This window comes from Frieseomelitta varia, unplaced genomic scaffold (assembly GCF_011392965.1).
Source record: "Frieseomelitta varia isolate USP_RPSP 00005682 unplaced genomic scaffold, Fvar_1.2 scaffold_916, whole genome shotgun sequence".
In the NCBI taxonomy this organism is placed as follows: domain Eukaryota; kingdom Metazoa; phylum Arthropoda; class Insecta; order Hymenoptera; family Apidae; genus Frieseomelitta; species Frieseomelitta varia.
Genome location: NW_025110719.1, coordinates 143,425 through 162,789, shown reverse-complemented (window position 1 = coordinate 162,789; position 19,365 = coordinate 143,425). Strand labels below are relative to the sequence as shown.

Here is a 19,365-nt window from a genome sequence, read left to right as displayed (position 1 = left end):
CTCTAATTGCTTTAGGACGGGAATTTCTCGACGAGCGTGCGAAACAGGGCTCCTGACGATACAGCGGTGTTAAGTGGGACTTTATCGCCCACCTCGTCGGGTTATCGTCGAATTAGCCAGCCGATCGACGAGCATTTCTCGGAATCGGCAGCTCTCCCGGATGCTCTTGTTTACTGATTTTCGCGTATCCCATTAAATTGTTTACCATGCTCGGCGAGAACACTTTCTCCCTCTAAGGAAACTAATTGTAAGCCAAAGTACCCGCAAGTTTTAGAATACTTTTGATTAGGTTTAGGAAACGGTAGACATCAACATCGTGTAACGATGAATTACACTTGCCATGATATTGGTATTTTAATTATTCCTGCGCAGCGTTGGATCCCGAGCATTGTGGTAACATTTTTCTCATTTATATTAAATATTTGCATTTTTTTCCATTTATATTAAAAGTTGTTGTTTTTTTCGATGAAGTACGAACGAACATGCATCGATGGAGGTTTCCGCGGTTATTCACAATAAAGGTAATCATGATCACCAGCGGTTAGAAGAAAGAAAAATGAAAAAAGCGAAGAAATTTATTTTTTCAAAATTTTTTTTCTTTTTTCAATTGAATGCTGAAGATTATGTGCGCCTTCTGATTTTAAACAAATCATAGTTTATTTGTTTAACTCTTGGCGAGAAATTTTCGATCAAACACAGATACTCGAAAGTATTCAAAAACATTGCAATCTTTAAGAAATGATATTTATTGGAAATATGATATATGAGAAAATTCGAACGATTTTAATTTAATTGAGCACGAAAAATTTCGATGTGTTCAAATGCTTTGGAATATTTGCGCTTGATTGACTTTTTACGAATATTTTAATATATTTTTTGCAGTATATTTACTGATTGGCACACAGTAAATTGTCAACGTTGCAGCAATATTTTAGAATATGTTTATTATTATTTGTTATTATTTTTTAATTATTCATTTAATTGCACAAATATTAGGCAATATTTCTCGACGGCTAAGTAAATAAATAATAATAAAATATTCCGTTTTAAAATAAATTTGGGCGAATTACAATTAGAAGGGGAACGATAAGAATTATTATCCTTCGTGGTTAGAACAAACGCGGTTTGAAAATCGAAGGTACATTGGAAAGTTAAACTTTCTGTTTGAGAGTTTCTTTCTAAAAACCCTTTGAGCAAAATTAACGTACAATCACATTCTACGTACGTTCGTTGAACGAAGCCGATAAATAATTGTTTTGAGCAAAAAGTCTGAGCTGAATTTGTTTTAAATTGGGAAATTCCAGTGCTGCCGTGGCCCGTAAAAAGCTCACGAATTTTCGACGAAGCTTGTGAAAATTGTAAAAGTGGGTAAAATTGCACGTTCTAATCTTCTACATGTTAGTAGATTTACAGTTACAGTGATTAATGTTCACTTCTAGTTTGTGATGCATTTTTGATAATGAATTGTATATCATTTTATCAATATTAAAACGAGACATGATTATTAACATTATATTGATAAAATTTGAAGCTATAAAATATGTGAAAAATATTTATTGTACAAACATATATTATTGTCTCTATGTGATGATTATTATTGTATCATTATAATGTTACATAATACATCATTATCATATCATTATACTATAATGATCATTATTAAGAGTTATGATCTTTTATATTCCCTTGACAAGTTTATTTGAGATAATCAAATTTATATGTTTCTTCCGTTTTAATTTATTGGAAATGATAGTGAGAGATAAAGTTTGATATACCAATTTCTAAATTTATATAAAAGATACAAAATATTTAATGCAAGTTAATATTTAAAATGTAGTATAATAATTAATTAAAATATAAAATGTTATTGACACATCAAATATTAATATTTATGTGTTATTAATAATATGTGTTATTGTATTAATAGTATTTATATAGTAGATATAATACAATATTATTTATTATATAATATTATTATACTATATAATATTATAATATTATACTATTATATTATTTAATACATTATAGTATAGTATTAATAGTATTTATATAGTAGATATAATACAATATTATTTATTATATAATATTGTTATACTATATAATATTATAATATTATACTATTATATTATTATAATAATATTATGTACTATTATATTATTTAATATATTATAGTATACAATATACTATTTCATCAAACATTTATTATTTATTATTTAAAATGAGATATGCTGAATGCTCTATATTATCTTGTATTTTAGAAAGAGATTAACTAACATACCAAACTTTTTATAAATAAATAATAATAAATTTTACAAATTTAGTAATATATATTAGAAGAAATATATATATATATACATATATATATATATATATATATATATATATATATATATTTATAATTATATATTAGAAGAAATTACAAATTCAGTAATAACACCTCGCGATTTATTACAATATTCTCACGACACACATCGAGACTCCTCCACGAATTAACATCCTTCGGGATGTTAATTCAAGTTCCATGTCTGACACAATCAACTTTTATCGATATCGTGAAACTACACGCCAATTGGGATCGCGTGAAATCGCGTATCGAACGTGTTAAACCTCGTTTGAAATTCTCGTAACCACTTAGCTTCACCTTCTGCACCTTGTTCACCGTGCAATCGCGATGAAAATGGATTTAGTCGTTAATGATACGTTTTGTTTCTTTCACTCGGTTATCGAAAATCCATATTTCTTTATCGAAGGTGAAATCGCACATGCGAACGCCGATTAACGAGACGATTTTTTACTATCACCGTGATTTATTACCGCGTGGAATTACCGCCGAGGACATAATAACTCTTCATTCGTAAAAGTATTACGCGACAAGTTGAATTCATAAAAGAGACGTTGCAATCGTTGACGTTGTTTGTTACAATCGTCAAACTCGACTGCTCCGCGATTTATTCTCTGATCTTGTCTACGATTCCGTGTGACTAAACACGGCGAGGATAATAATTAAGAGGAATTTATTAACGTGTTTCTTATTTCCACGTGTACGATAGTCACTGCGAACAACGATCTTTTGTACATTGACAAATAATTGAAGATCGTGGGCGGAGGATCGCGATTCGAGCTTTAAAGATCCTTGACATGTTTATTGCAGTTGATCAAATTTATGTGTTTCTCGTTTTCTAATTTATTGGAAATGCAAGTAATAACTCATTAAAGTAACAATAAGTAAATGAATATTACACGCAATACGCCGTGTGTGTGTGTGTGTGAAATAAAGTGAACGGAAGACAGAAAAGGAAAAATATAAAAATAAAATGAAGATAACTACCTCTGTAACTACTATGAATATAACTGTATGGTATATTCTATCGTATATTCTAATATTGTATAATTATATATTGTATATTCTAATATTGTATAATTATATATTGTATATTCTAATATTGTATAATTATATATTGTATATTCCAATATTGTATAATTATATATTGTATATTCTAATATTGTAATATATAATATATATATTATACAATATGCATTACACATATACAATGTAAATATATTGTGTACTATACACTATACTATACTATACAATATACATTACACTATACTATGCTATACTATACAATATAAAAGTAGTAAAATATAAAATATAGCAAAATATTAAATATAGTAAAATATAGTAAAATATAAAAATAGAAAATAAATAGTAAAATATAAAAATAGTAAATAAATAGTAAAATATAAAAATAGTAAATAAATAGTAAAATATAAAAATAGTAAATAAATAGTAAAATATAAAATATAGTAAAATATAAAAATTGATGTGACAATGAATCGACAATTGATGTGAAATAGATATAATATACATAACATATTACGTAATAAGAAATTAGATAGTAAAATATAAAATATAGTAAAATATATTAAAATATAAAATATTAAATATAGTAAAATATAGTAAAATATAAAAATAGTAAATAAATAGTAAAATATAAAAATATAGTAAATAATAAAATATAAAAATATAGTAAATAATAAAATATAAAATATAATAAAATATAAAAATATAGTAAATAATAAAATATAAAATATAACAAAGATTTTCATGAAGCACGAAATAAATATTCGTGATATTGATATTATAAACGTTTAATTAAATATTAATCACCACGTCAGTTTAATTAAATACTTTTTAAATTGTAATAAATATAACATTCAGCATGCGAGACAATTTTCTATTTTTCCAATTACATCCTCAAAAATCTTTGCATGAAAATCTACAGTCTGCTTTATAAATGGTGCACTTAGTGCCAACCGAAGCATAGTTTTGTTTATTTTAAATCGAACCCCAGACCTTTATTTATATCTACCTAAATATTCTAATTTACTAGTTTTCAGTTCTCTCTGTCAAACTTTGCGCGTAATTAAAGGAGAATGTCAAACGAACGTGAAACGTTAAAAAGTCGGGGTCAAATGACGAAGCTACATGATGCAGTGATCATTTATTAAAAACAGGGGAGTGTGTTTAATTACACGTTAAAGTTGACAGAAAAACAAAAGGCAGAAGCGTTGGTAAAAATGTCGTACGGTGGCTCTTGATGAGATATTTTCGCCGTTATGAATATTCATTGCGTAAATTCGTACAATGGAACGCGAAATTCATGTCGAAATTATGCCAAATTTTATTCGCGTTAATTACGTTCTTCAGCATGAATCGTCGTTCAATGGTATACCGTCTGGCTGTCGACGAATATATCTCAACGATTCCTTGACTTTTCGTCATTTAACTTTCGTCATTTACTTGCGCTGGCAACTTTACTTGCGGACCATAACGAGTGACCGAATACAAGAATTCTTTTTGAACTCGTCGGTACGGTATCACTGGATAGAAATGATTGAAAATATCGAGTGATAAATTTATTACTTGTTTCGCCTGGGTTATCAATGGTTTGCTATAATGAGGGTTTTGCTCTCTAGGCTTTGCTATAAGGTTTATTTATAATTATAATATAATTATAAATATAATAAATGAAATATAATATAATTATAAATATAATAAATGAAATATATATATATATATATTTATTTATTTATTTATCTAAAAACTAAGACTTTGTTATTTGAATTCAGTATGTTCAACTGTTCAGTATGAATTCAGTAACGTGCAAAGGCCGTTTCTGTTCGAGTAAATAAGCTCATCTGTCAGAATTAAAATACGTGGCACTCAAAGTGTTAATATTCGATGATGTTGGACAATATTTGTCCATTTCTTTTTCCAACACCCTGTACACACGCGCACCGTGTGCAACAACTGCAAGAGAACACGAATCCCGTGCAACTATTTGCGAACTACGTAAGGAGAGAAGAATTTCCAGATATATGCGCGTTTAATGAGTAATAGTTTATGTGCTTTGCAACTTGTTGACGCGAATCTTGTTGATGCGCTCGAGCTTACGAGATAAGAACAAATCAGACGTATGAATCAGATGCATGACATCATGTTAGAATTCCGTTCGTCGATATTTCGTCCAAGATCTTCAATTTGAACGTTAACCCGATACAACATGTGTTTACTGCTTTCATTATTATCGATCGAGCTTTCATTAGTCCTATCTTTCGTATCTCAAAGTAGGAAATTATTTTTACATTACGCGTACGCCGCCGTTCAGAAGAATTTGTACATTTTTAACGCGAAACGTAATTCAACCCTCGTGGAGATCGACATGTACAGGGTGTCCCAGTGTCAAAGGAACGACGCTAAATGGAGAAAAACGAGTTCGTTTCGTTCGAGTCCTTCGTTTCCAAGAACAATCAAAATTTATCAACTGTACTGGAAACTGTGGATTGATCAGGATGAACAAGAAATTATTCCGCCGGTGAAAATAAGTCGACAAATTGTGGAATACAATTTTCTTCACAAGACACCTCGTTTCTCAGATAGCTCATTTTCTTTTGAAACTCCTGAACCAATGTTTAACTAAATATATTCAAACCCTGTTTTCTTGAGAATGAAGAAATTTTACTCAACATCTTTCATTTATTTTCATTGGTAGAATGATTTTCTAGCGAGTCGATTTGTGTAGAATTAGCGAAATTCAAGTGCACCTGATCAACTTTCAAACCTGATTTCCTCCAAAACTTGATGGCTTGAATGAAAAAAATTTTTATTTCTCGTTTCGTTTAATTTTTTTTTTTTTTTTTCGTGTGCTTTCATGGTATCTTGTCTTGATTGTACCTTCAATGCTGGAGCACCCTGTGTATTGTCAATATTTCAGGGTTCTCAACAGTTTCGTAAGTAAGAGATCCACAGACGATCAATATTGACAATATATATTGGTCGTTTTCACGTACGATAGTGTTGAGAACTTTGAAATATTGAAAGTATATATTGCGATCGTTTGAACGTTCTTTTAAGTAGTATCGTGGGTGTTATACAGGTATATAATTATAATAATTTATATTATGTTGCAAAAAATTATGTCGTTTAATTTTATTTCGTATTTTATACTTTTTTTTCTGATACAGATTCGATTAGTAGTGAAATTAAATCAAATTAAAAAAGTTTCAAATATCCAGTCAAGGATTAATAAAAATAATCTTCTTTTTCAAAATTAGAATTATTTTTGGAATATTTCAGAACTGGTATTGTATAGATTTGATTATAGTTTTAATAATCATTTTCTTCTAGCAAGTGAACGAAATCCTGCTAGAAAAATATCGAATGACAATTTATTCATAACAATTATTGACTACAGTATACTATATTAATTGTATTATATTTTTTTGTTGCTTAATACTACATATATTAATCTAATTTAATATTTGACAATGTATAAATAAATCATTTGATATTTTCCTATAAGTAGAATTTCGTTTACTTAAAGAACTATATAGTATAATGTAATATCATTTGAATATAATATATTCATTTATATTTTATATTTTAATATTAATATTACTATAGATTTATAGATTTCTGAAAATTAATAACAAGTTATAAATAAGTCGTTTAGTATTCTTTCTATAACTAGAATTTCGTATACGACATTACAATATAATACATAATATATAATATAGTAATATAGTAATATATTATAGTAATAATTACATAATATATAATATAGTAATATAATATAGTAAGATAGTATACAATATGTATACTAATATATTAATATAGTATACAATATAATACATAATATATAATAGTAATAATAGTATATAAGTGATACAGTATAAAACAATGTAACATTATTAAAACGTATTAATAATTAATTAACAATTAGCATAAATATGTCCTTCGACATTTCTGCGATGACGTGATCGATGAAACACAATATAATAGCTACCTAACAATAACGAAGCAACAAGTATTTTCAAAATACGAATACACAACTCTACATACAAAAAATGCATAACTTTCAAGTTACATAATGTCATATGGATAATTAACGTACCATTGGCTAGCCTGTAATAGGTGCCAGTTCTCGTCTCGATTAACTTCATTACCGAAAGTTTGATGCCAGAGCAGATGTTGCATTTTCATAATAACCGTTACCCGGTTAATATATACCTATATCGTGCAAACGGTGCAAAATTATAGATTCATCATGCGCAATGTGATTTAGAAATTTACGTGAAATTAAAATTAGACGTAGGTTGTATGTATACACGTTTGCTCTTACGATAAATATTGAATCATGAATAGTGTTTGTTAAAGCCAATTAAGGCCATTGTTTGATCACAGGTACAATACTATACAAATGATCTTAATTAATTAATTAATTTATTTAGTATATGATAGAATATATTGAAAGATGATATATCAAACAAATAATATCGAAAGATTTACGTTTAGAGATAAGTATTCTTTATTTGTTACGTGTTCTTCGTTCTGTACTCAACTTTCAGACTTTTGGCTTAGGTTTAGATTAGGGTGACTTTAAGTGCCCCAAAGGATTAAATTGGGGATTAAAGGGAAATTTTCCTCAACGTTTTTAGAGAATGTATTTACAATCTTCAAGAATAAAAGTATCTTTGCTTTTTCATCACCCACTGCGTGATGTAAAAATATCTTTGGAAAGAAACTTTGGAACTGTTCAAGTTACGCTTTAAAATGGGACCAAATATAGACTGTTGTGTGATATTCTTCACGAAGCTTAAAATATCAGTAGTGCTGTAATTGCTGTGTATTGCTGTAATACGAAATTAATAGAAAAATTAAACTTCATATTTTTATTATACTCGAAGGCTGATGGATGCAACGAAATATCTCAACAGCCAACACGTGAATAAAGCGCGAGTTTGGGTGACCAATGCAAAATGGAGTAAACGGAAACGTGGAAGGACGAACAAACAATTGAAATTTTGGCATCGGTTTTCCAATAAAAGCAAACAATAATGAGCCGATATCGTTGGTGACAAGTGAAGGCATTTCTATGAGAAGATTAGAACATTGTGTGAAAAGAGTGAAACATCAATAACAGGCATTTCTGTGGAAAGATTAAAACATTGTAAAACAGTGAAACATTAATAACAGTAAAATCTTTTTATTTTAAAAAAAGAATGGTAAATTTGTTCTACGTATCATTAGTGATCATAAGAATTTTAAAAGTATACTACATTATATAGTATATATAATACTATATTATATACTATGCTACGTTATATAGTATACATTTTGTAACACACAAACGTATCCAAGACAGAATATATTACAATGCATAGTAAAAAAAAAAAAAAACAAATGTGTTTCACGTATTTTTATGGAAAGATTTAGATATTTCTTTAGTGATGTTCACAAAAATTTTGAAAAGCATGAAATTCTATACCACATTATATAGTATACTAATATTGTATTATATATTATATATTATGCTGCGTTATACTACATTATATAGTATACTGTACTAATAAAATATAAAATAATAATAATAACTTTCTCTATAATTAAAATATCAGACAAAATGTAAAATTAACAATTTAGTGATGTTTATAAAAATTTTAAAATTCATGAAATCCTATACTACATTATACGGTATATTAATACTATATTATATACTATGCTACATTATATAGTATACTATACTGATAAAATACAAAATAATAATAATAACCTTTTCTGTAATTAAAATATCAGACAAAATGTAAAATTAATAATTTAGTGATGTTCATAAAAATTTTAAAATTCATGAAATCCTATATTACATTATACGGTATATTAATACTATATTATATATTATGCTGCGTTATATTATACTACACTAATAATATATAAAATAATAATAATAACCTTTTCTATAAATAAAATATCAAACAAAATGTAAAATTAACAATTTAGTAATGTTCATAAAAATTTTAAAATTCATGAAATCCTATACCACATTATATAGTATACTAATATTACATTAGATACTATACTACGTTATATTATACTACACTAATAATATATAAAATAATAATAATAACCTTTTCTATAATTAAAATATCAAACAAAATGTAAAATTAACAATTTAGTGATGTTTTTAAAAATTTTAAAATTCATGAAATTCTATACTACGTTATACAGTATATTAATGCTATATTGTATATTATGCCACATTATATAGTATACTACACTAACAAAATATAAAATAATAGTAATAACCTTTTCCATAAAGAAAATATCAAACAAAATGTAAAATTAACAATTTAGTGATGTTCATAAAAATTTTAAAATTCATGAAATCCCACACCACATTATATAGTATACTAATATTATATTATATACTATACTACATTATAGTATACTACACTAATAAAATATAAAATAATAATGATAACCATTCCTACAAATAAAATATCAAACAAAATGTAAAATTAAAAATTTAGTGATGTTTTTAAAAATTTTAAAATTCATGAGATTCTATACTACATTATACAGTATATTAATACTATATTGTATATTACGCCACATTATATACTATACTACACTAATAAAATATAAAATAATAGTAATAACCTTTTCCATAAAGAAAATATCAAACAAAACGTAAAATTAACAATTTAGTGATGTTCATAAAAATTTTAAAATTCATGTGAAATCCTGTACCACCTTATATAGTATGCTAATATTATGCTATACTATATTATATATCATACTATACTACAATGAAATATAAAATAATAACAATAACACTCTCTATAATTAAAATATCAAACAAAATGTAAAATCAATCCAATGCCCAGCCCATTGTATACAACATTATTGATCGCTATCGAGCACAATCTCTGTTTACGAATTCCAGTGCCACCTGAATCCCGATCGATGGTGGATCGAAATCGAGAGCACGTAGGAGCGCCGAGGTGCCAGTACGTAGTCCGTAGAGGGTGGAAAACGAGCGAGGAAGGGAGAAAAAAATCGGTTTGTAGGGCCGACGACGAGGTTGCTCTCCGCGGCAGCAGGCCGTGTCGAGCCGTAGTCGAGTCGGCACGGCCGGCTACTATATAAGCTCTCTCGCACCGAGTCGACGTCACACGTCGTTAGCACTCTGCACGGTGAGGAACTCCGCTCGTACCACCTGTTATACCCTGCTGGAAACAGTTTCGGCCGCCTCGTCGAATCGAGCCACGTTCCAACGATCCAATCGGCTACGTCGCGTCCTGCGAAGCACCGGAAGTTGCTGTTGCCTCCGTCAAAAAACAAAAAAAAAAAAAAAAAAGGAAAGGCGACGAGGAACTACTTGTTACCCGTCTCTTCTCGATTCGCTTTCGTTCGTCACTGGGGACAGATTTTTATCTGCGACGAGAGGACCTCGAGCCACCATCAGATACTTTTCTAATCTCCCAGGTAAGTGCTCCATTTTTATACTTCGCGTGCGAGTGTGCGTTATTCGCCGAATAACGTTTTGGCGGGACGAAGGTCGCCGCGCGCTGACAGACGAGCTGACAGAGAGGCGTTAACGCCAGAACCGACGACGATCAAAGTGTAGAAGCAGATTGGGGCAAATCTGCGTGAAAAATCGGGAGAAGTTGGCTGAGGTGTTGTTTGAATAATGTGTGTCGTTGAAATTTTCGCAAGTAACTCTTTGAGAATGTAATTAGAATTTACACTTTCTGTGTCCCTTAAAAGTATGAATTTTCACGAGAGCCCTCAACAATTTGTGATTTCACGAATTCACAGTTGACGCGAACAATTGGCAGGTGTTTTTGAAAATTGAAATCTACACAATTTGTATAAGAGATGTTGTATGAGAGAAATGCATAACAACGCGAGTATTTTTATTTTTAAGAATAATTAAGTTGCAAACGTACGAATCTAGACAAGCAAGTTCTCTTTTGTGCGTGTTTATATATTTTTTAAGAATGCAGTTGGATTTTTTAAGAATGCACCCGCGAACGCATGAAACTTTTATAAAGAAAGTAAAAGAACGTCACGGGTTTCTGTGTAAATTTCAATTTTTAAAAATTAAAACGTCGTCTCGTGAAACTTCTGTAAAAAATTACGTACTGTTCAATTCGTATTTTTGAGAATACAATCGAGTCTACGAAATTGCAAATCCTTTTAAAATACAATTCGTACTGAAAATTTTTACTTTTCTAAGAGTGTAACTGTAAATTTTCAAAGATATATCGTTGCAAGTCCATAAAATTTCTTTAAGGAGTCACGGATTTTTATGTCAATTCGTATTTCTAAGAACGTAATCTAATTTTCAAGATCCACGAAAAACCACGAATCCCATTCTCGATAGTATTTTATGGAGATTCATACTCTCGATGGTGTAATTATATCCAAGAAAAGAAAAACTGTGTCATTGTAAATCTGTGAATTGAAATTTCTCTATTATAAAAATTGCTTGGAAAAGTAGTTTCCAGCGTTAATCTCCGTTGTCGCTTTGGCATTTCCGTCTCGCCTTCGTTTTTTTCTTTTCCTAGTTTTTCAAAAGGTTCGTCAAGTGCTTGGGCGATCACTAGACTGCGAATTTTTACGCGAGCTCGCATTTCTTTTTTTTTTTTTTTTTTTTTTTTTTTTTGAGAGAGAGAGAGTCTGATAAAAAGGACTGGAATCTCGGTTGAAAATTGTTTTCACGCACGTACTAGACTTTTACAGAGAGTGTGCGCAGACAGTTCTCACGATGTAATCGAAAATATAAAATAATGTAGTCAGACTGTAAAACAAAAAGGAGAGAGGAAATATAAGTCGAAAACACGCAAAACTATTTCTTCGAATGACGATGCTCCATTTTCGAGAAAATCGTGCTCGAACGTTTATCAAACGAACAGAACTGAATAGGTGAGAACAGGTGTAAATAATCGATGGAAGATGATTCTACTTGCGAAAATAAAATAAGTGAATTGTGTAGAGTAGTATTTTCGCTTTATTTAAGAAAAAAAAAGAGGCAAAATTCAATCTCAAAATTTATCGAGTACTAGCTTACCTAAGAAAGCAACTTTCAAAGAAAAATTGCTTCGATATTTGAAACTTTTATATAACTTCGTAAAGAAAAATCATATAGTAACCTACTTGGTCTCGTGTTAAAGAGTGAAGCCTCTACTTTGCCAGTTCTGAGTTCGTTCGTTTTCCTTTCCTTTCTTGCAAATTATTTTACGTTATACAACGGGTGTGAGGCTGAAGTTTTATTCTCGAAAATCGTCACAATTCGAACGTCTCTGGAAACATGAAACAATTTTTTCCACGACCAGAATCGCCGTAATCTCGAAGATTAAGACTTTTTCTTTACAACGATCCCTTGAAACTCGTATTGTTCGACATTTTTTTCATTTCATTCGACCTTGAATGTTAGGATCGGACGTTGTTTTACGATTTTGAGAATTTTCGAGAATTCTCAATGCATCGTCACAATGACAGAAGCATTAAAAAAAAAAACGAATTCACAATTATGAGAATAGAGGATCTACGTTTCAAAGTGATACCAAATAGATTTTTTAACGAAATTATAAGTTTATCGACAGTTTTTCATCGTTATTCAAGTTCAGTTCTGTTCCTTACTGTGTTTGTAAAATTAATGATCTTGTACTAATTTTGACAAAATTAATGATCTTGTACTAATTTTAAAGATAAATGTTTTAATATTTTTACAGTGTATATTACAATACACATATAGTACAATATAATATATGTATGTGTTTTTAATATAAAGTTTTGTTTCTAATAAAATGGATTTTAAATACGAATTTTCATGGTAATAAATTAAATTTAATATATATATATATTTATATTTTATATTTTATATATATATATATATTTTTATATTTATATTATGTACTATAATATATTAATATATGTATTATATTTTATATAATATAAATAATTATATATTATATTATATTTTATTTTATTAATTAAATAATAATTAAAAAATTATTTTATTACTATATTGTATTATATTTTTATATTTATATTATATATTTTATATTTATATTTTTATATTATATTAAATATATTTTTATATTTATATTATATTGAAATATAATATATTAACACTATACATATATTCGAAAAGTTGAGTTTGAAAAGCCATTGGCAATGCAATTCTTAAACAAAGGTCTGTTTTCTTGAAAACGAAAAAATTTAATTCTATACAAAGTTTCTATCTTCTTAATCCTATAAAAAATTTTACTCTACATTTCTCGCTGCCTCTTCTAGAATATCCTTGTGTCGATTGTTCGTTTATGTCCAGTACTAGAGATCAATCAAATTCAACTATAAAAGAATTTCCATACTCGACAATCAAGACCACGTATATCTTATATGAAAAATTTTCGCTTGTTTTTTGCATCGTCTTCTTTGGAATCATCTTCATGGCAATTGTAAACCACGAAAATTGGAGCATCGTGTACTTTGGATATTTTACGTGTTCTTTTATATTTATTTTATGTGTCTTTGCCATTCTGATTTTTTACAAATGTATAAAAATTCCAAGTTCAGTAATGGCTCAGTGAGTCGCAAGATGGAAGATCACAACAAAAAAAGAAAAAAAGAAAGGAAGAAAAATGACACGACTCAAGAAAGTTACCTTATTCTTGCAGTGTCATGATGATAGTTTATTGGAGTAGGAGTTTTGTGATGATTAACTGGTAGATAAGTGTGATAGGCAATAAAATGACAGACGCAGAAAACGAGAAGACAGATAAGCTGGATTGGAAACTTAAACAGATTAAATTGAAAAGTTAGTTAGTCAGTTTGATTAGGAGGCGACTGGCACTTAACTCTGAACCAACATCGTTTGATTATAAACGGCTAGAACTGTGAATTTTATACTAACGTTTAAACAATATTATTTATTAGATTAAATTTAGCATATAAACAATATTACTCGGTCGTTAAATTAAATGAAATTAAAATTTTAGTAAACGAGACGTTTCTAAACTGTACTTTGTATAATAATAGTCATTAACAATGGTCATTTAAATACTGCATTTATATACATGTTTTATATAACGTTTATTTATTTTAATAAAATAATGAAGAAATAGTAAAAAAATTTTAAAATACAAAAATAATAAAAAAATTTTAGTGACCTATCACATATTAATAATGTGAATGTGTAGTTAAATTATTGTAACTATCTATAAATTGTAAACTTTTTATGAAAATTCATATTTTATAAAACTTCGAAGAAAAATTATAGTTAGCGCCACAGTTTGGATAATTTATGTATTTTTTCATATTTGACACTTTCAAATTTCCTGTAAATGCACAAAAAATTATAATAATTCAGTGACGTTAGTTTAATAAAACTGTAGGTATTAAATTTTACCTTCTTCACGATAGAAATTAACGATGAAGTGAAATTAAATGAAAAAATCCCGAAAATTAACTTCACTCAACAGACTAGACAAACTTTATCGCAGTGTAGAGTAATAATAAATTGAAATTAAATGGGAAATTCCAAACCTCAGAAATACTCAAATTTCATTGTAGTGCATGGATTAATGACGAAATAAAATTGAACGAAAAATTCTCAAAATTCAGTGATTTAATCGTAAATTTCATTACGCCGGATGGACTAATAACGAAATAAAATTAAACGAAAAGTTCCAAATATCGCCGCTTTAATTTTAAATTTCATCATGTGGCGTAGATTGAAAGCAGAATAAAGTTAAACGAAAAGTTTCAAAATTCAGTGAAATTTGACTCACAGTCAAGTAGAATTGAACGAGAAAACCCTCAGAATTAAGTGATTTGATTCCAAATTTTGTTACAGATTGACAATAAAATAAGCTGATATAAATTAAATAAGAAATCTCAAAGTTAATTAATTCATCAGATTAACTAAATTCTTACACTCTTTCTTTCTAACACGTCTAAAATTATCAGCTGACTGTTACCACTTCGTTAATATTAACGATATTCCAAAGAACCGTAATCAATTATGCGGTCTCGAGCCGTCTAGGAGCCAAGTTAAATCGATACCATATAAAGTGAATGCAACAACGTGTATCGAAAATATCGTTCCTCTCCTCTCTATTTCTTGTTCCTCTTTCTTTCTTAAAAATTGCTTCGTAGAAAACGTATTATTTCTGACCTTTGGAAATTTACTTTTACTTTACGATCGTTCGCGCTCTCAAAAAACGTGATTCATACCAGCGAAGACGTCACGGTTTCGTCATGGTTTACGCATTAACGTGCCGGATTCTTGAAATAACGTAAAGAAGATCGAGAAATGCAGTACATTTGTACATTTTGATGAAAAATCATCGATAATTTAAACTCTTATTAGACAACGGATTTTTATGTTTAATAAATATAAAGAAGAATTGTGTTTGATGTATTATATATAATATAGTATAATATAATATAATATAATATAATATAATATAATATAATATAATATAGTATAATATAATACAGTATAATATAATATTATATAATATAATATAATATTGTACATTTTATACTATGTTATATTGTATACTTTATTTTATATGTGTGTATTTATATTATTTATATTTTACATGTACACATTTGTATTATTTACTTTATATCACATCATGTATATTACAATTTGTACATTATATTTTGGATTATATCACATGTACTCTGTGTTAAGTGTTTTACATGCATTTATATATTTATATTATTTATATTTTACATTATATCGTTTTATACACGTTACATTATATTTATTATAATATATTTTCTATTACATTCCAACAGATACTCTTTATCTGAATTAAATATTATTTCACATGTTTTTCTATATTGTGTGCATTCTTGCATTCTTGAATTTTGAATAAATTTTTAAAAATTCCAAAAGAAATCATAGAACAACTCTCAAGAGTTCATTGTGAAGAACAGACTTCAGTCTTTTAAGATCATGGTGAATTTAGTCATGAAGAAAGTTTCTCAGTGTCCATAAAAGTGTCCACAAGAATATATAAAATATGTAAATTAGAGTGTTTGTTATAAATACAAAATATATAAATGTAATCTGTGTGTTAATGATAAATGTAATCTATACAGGCTAATATAATTTGAATATAATGTAAAATATAAATGATATAAATGTGTTTCTTAATGTAATATAAAGTATTAATAGTAAATGTATAACATAAATATATGATATTAAGTGAATAAATAATGATAAGTATAAAACATATAGTAATAAATATGAAATAATATAATTACATATAATGTTAAATATAAATAATATAAACATACTTGAATAAAAATATAATTAATAAAATGTATAATAATATAATACAGAAGTATATATAAACTAAAAATATACAATATGAATAAAATATATAATATAAGTATGTGTAAAATAAGATACATAATGATAGGAACACAATAATTAAAATAATGCAACATGTAAATACAAAATAATGTATATTATTAGTATTATACAAAGCCAAGTATGCACTTTTTATAATGTAGCATTATAATGTTTAAGCAAATTTCTGCTTAAACTTTCTCTCTCCACTTTCTCAATTGCGTCCACGAAAGTATGAAGCTGCACAAAAATTCGCGATTTAGTTTCACATCAACAAGTATTCTTCGCCGAACTGTACCGAATACTTTCTACGCCCAGCGTGTAGTTCAGTCACCCATTTCTCGACATCTCACTTCGGAATGTTTAATCCACTACCTGTTAATTAATGACGGAGGTTAACGATCAACCGTGCAGCCGTGTTATCGCGTGTTATCGCGTTGCGTGTTTCGAACGAGCCAACCTCGATGCTGGATGTGGATAATATACTGTCTTGGGCTTGTCGCTCGTATTAATTAGCACGATTTTTTCAGCGATTTTCGAAGTGATTTCGAAGACTGGCGAGTTGAATTTCTTTTCCCTCTGTCTTTTTCTTTCCGTCAACTTTTTTTTTGTTTTTTTTTACACGAAATTTGTGAAACATGCTCAGGCGAAAAGTGAAGAGGGAAATCTTGTCTTCCATTTGTTAATTGCAACGATGATTGATCTTATGTTCATACAATTTCTCATGTTTACGATTTTTTGGTAATAGGGCTAATTTTATTTTATTTAAATTATTGCCACTGGGTGGCAATGTTTATTAAATTTGAGAAAAACGACATTACTTATAGGTATCCCTGATGTACATATGTTGTAGATATTTATTCTCGTAATTAGACTGTGATATATTTTTCTTTTGTTGAAAATTGAATGTTGTGAAAGTGTAACGTGCAAAAGTAGAGAAAATATCTAAAACGAGTATGTATTTATTATAATATATTATTTAAAATAAGTATTTGTTATAATAATATATTATTTAAAATGAGTATGTATTTATTATAATATATTATTTATTATAATATAAAATGAGAAACAGATGAAACAGATTTTATTTAGATTCTATTTCTTTGATTCAGGTATATTCGTAGAAATTTAAAAATGATGGATAAAAGCCTGAGCTCTGCTTATAATCAATATATAATTGAAAGAGAACGTCTCAGAATTCAGCGTATAATTATCATTGATGCAATAAAATGTATGAAATGCGATAATTATAAACAGGATAATGTATGGATTATTGCAATCAAAAGTATATATATAGAATTTATTATTAGATATTATTATACATTTATACACGTATCATATCATTTTCATACGAGTCACGCGCATAATGATTATTAAAACATAATTTCTTAATTTTTATAATTTTGACAAGTTTCACATAAATTATCATAAGATAATATTTCTGATTTGTATGTACTTTTGTAAATTTTAATTTTCATACGATTTGCGCGCATAATGATTATTAAAACATAATTTCTTAATTTTTATAATTCTAACAAGTTACATATAAATTTTCATAATATAATATTTTTAATTTGTGCTTTTTCAAATTTTAATTTTCATATGATTCACGCGCATAACGTTTATTGAAACATAATTTCTTACAAGTTACACATTAAATTTTCATAATATTATTGAAACATAATTTCTTACAAGTTACACATTAAATTTTCATAATATTTTTGATTTGTTCTTTGACGATATGTACGTCACCAATATTTTTGAAATAATCTGATTTCAACCAGAAATAATACATCAATATCCGACACACTTCATTCTCTGTTTTAAATATTTAAAAATTTCATAAATATACGAAAATCATCTACGATTGACTGTATGAAAACATACGTATTTACATTTTCGTATTTATATACTCCTTTCAATAAATACGAGAAGCATCGTCAATAGTTTTGAAATAATTCGATTTTGACCCACAAACTGATCCGTAGAATATCTCACATACTTCATTCTCCGTTTTATTTAGAATTCCATAAATATACGAAAACTGTCTGTACGAGAACGTATTACGACACAGGCGGCCAGAAACTTTCTAGGACAATAGAGATATCTCTGTCCGCGTGTATCTTTCTAATTTATAAATAAATTCTTATCAGTTATTGGTAAGACTCACTTATTGGTAAACTATTTGTAGAGTCTCTCCTCGAGGAGAATTCGAACGTTCTCTGGCGTGAAGTTGGTTCTCTATCCCCATGTGCAATCGGTTTACAAAATTTCATTGAAACGCAACGTCCAATCTCGACTGTTCGTTATTTTTACACTAATTGGTCATCGAACGAAAGACGATTCGATAGAGGGACTGCACGAAGTCTGTTTCATCGTAAATAATCGCGATTCTTTTTCTTCTATTTGCAATTGGATTTGAACTCAACAGGGTATGATTCTTATTGGATTCCCTCTACGTTGCAACGCTATAAAAAAAATAATAAATTAAAATAATAATAATATAAAATAAATAATATAATAAATAATATAAATAAAATAAGTAATAATAAAATATATAGTGTATAAATATTTATATATTTTATATTATATTATATAATAATATAATAATATTATATAATATGTAAAATATATAACTAACATAAAT

The 19,365-nt window shown here is 27.8% G+C and overlaps 1 protein-coding gene across 1 annotated transcript in view; it reads left to right on the top strand.

Moving 5' to 3' along the window:
* The first annotated feature begins 10,439 nt into the window (after nucleotides 1-10,439).
* LOC122537575 (diuretic hormone 44) overlaps nucleotides 10,440-19,365 on the top strand; it is a 68,594-nt gene continuing 59,668 nt past the window's right edge. The window contains exon 1 of the mRNA XM_043670837.1: nucleotides 10,440-10,828. The gene's annotated coding sequence lies outside the window, so the exon portion shown is untranslated. The remainder of the gene's footprint in view (nucleotides 10,829-19,365) is intronic.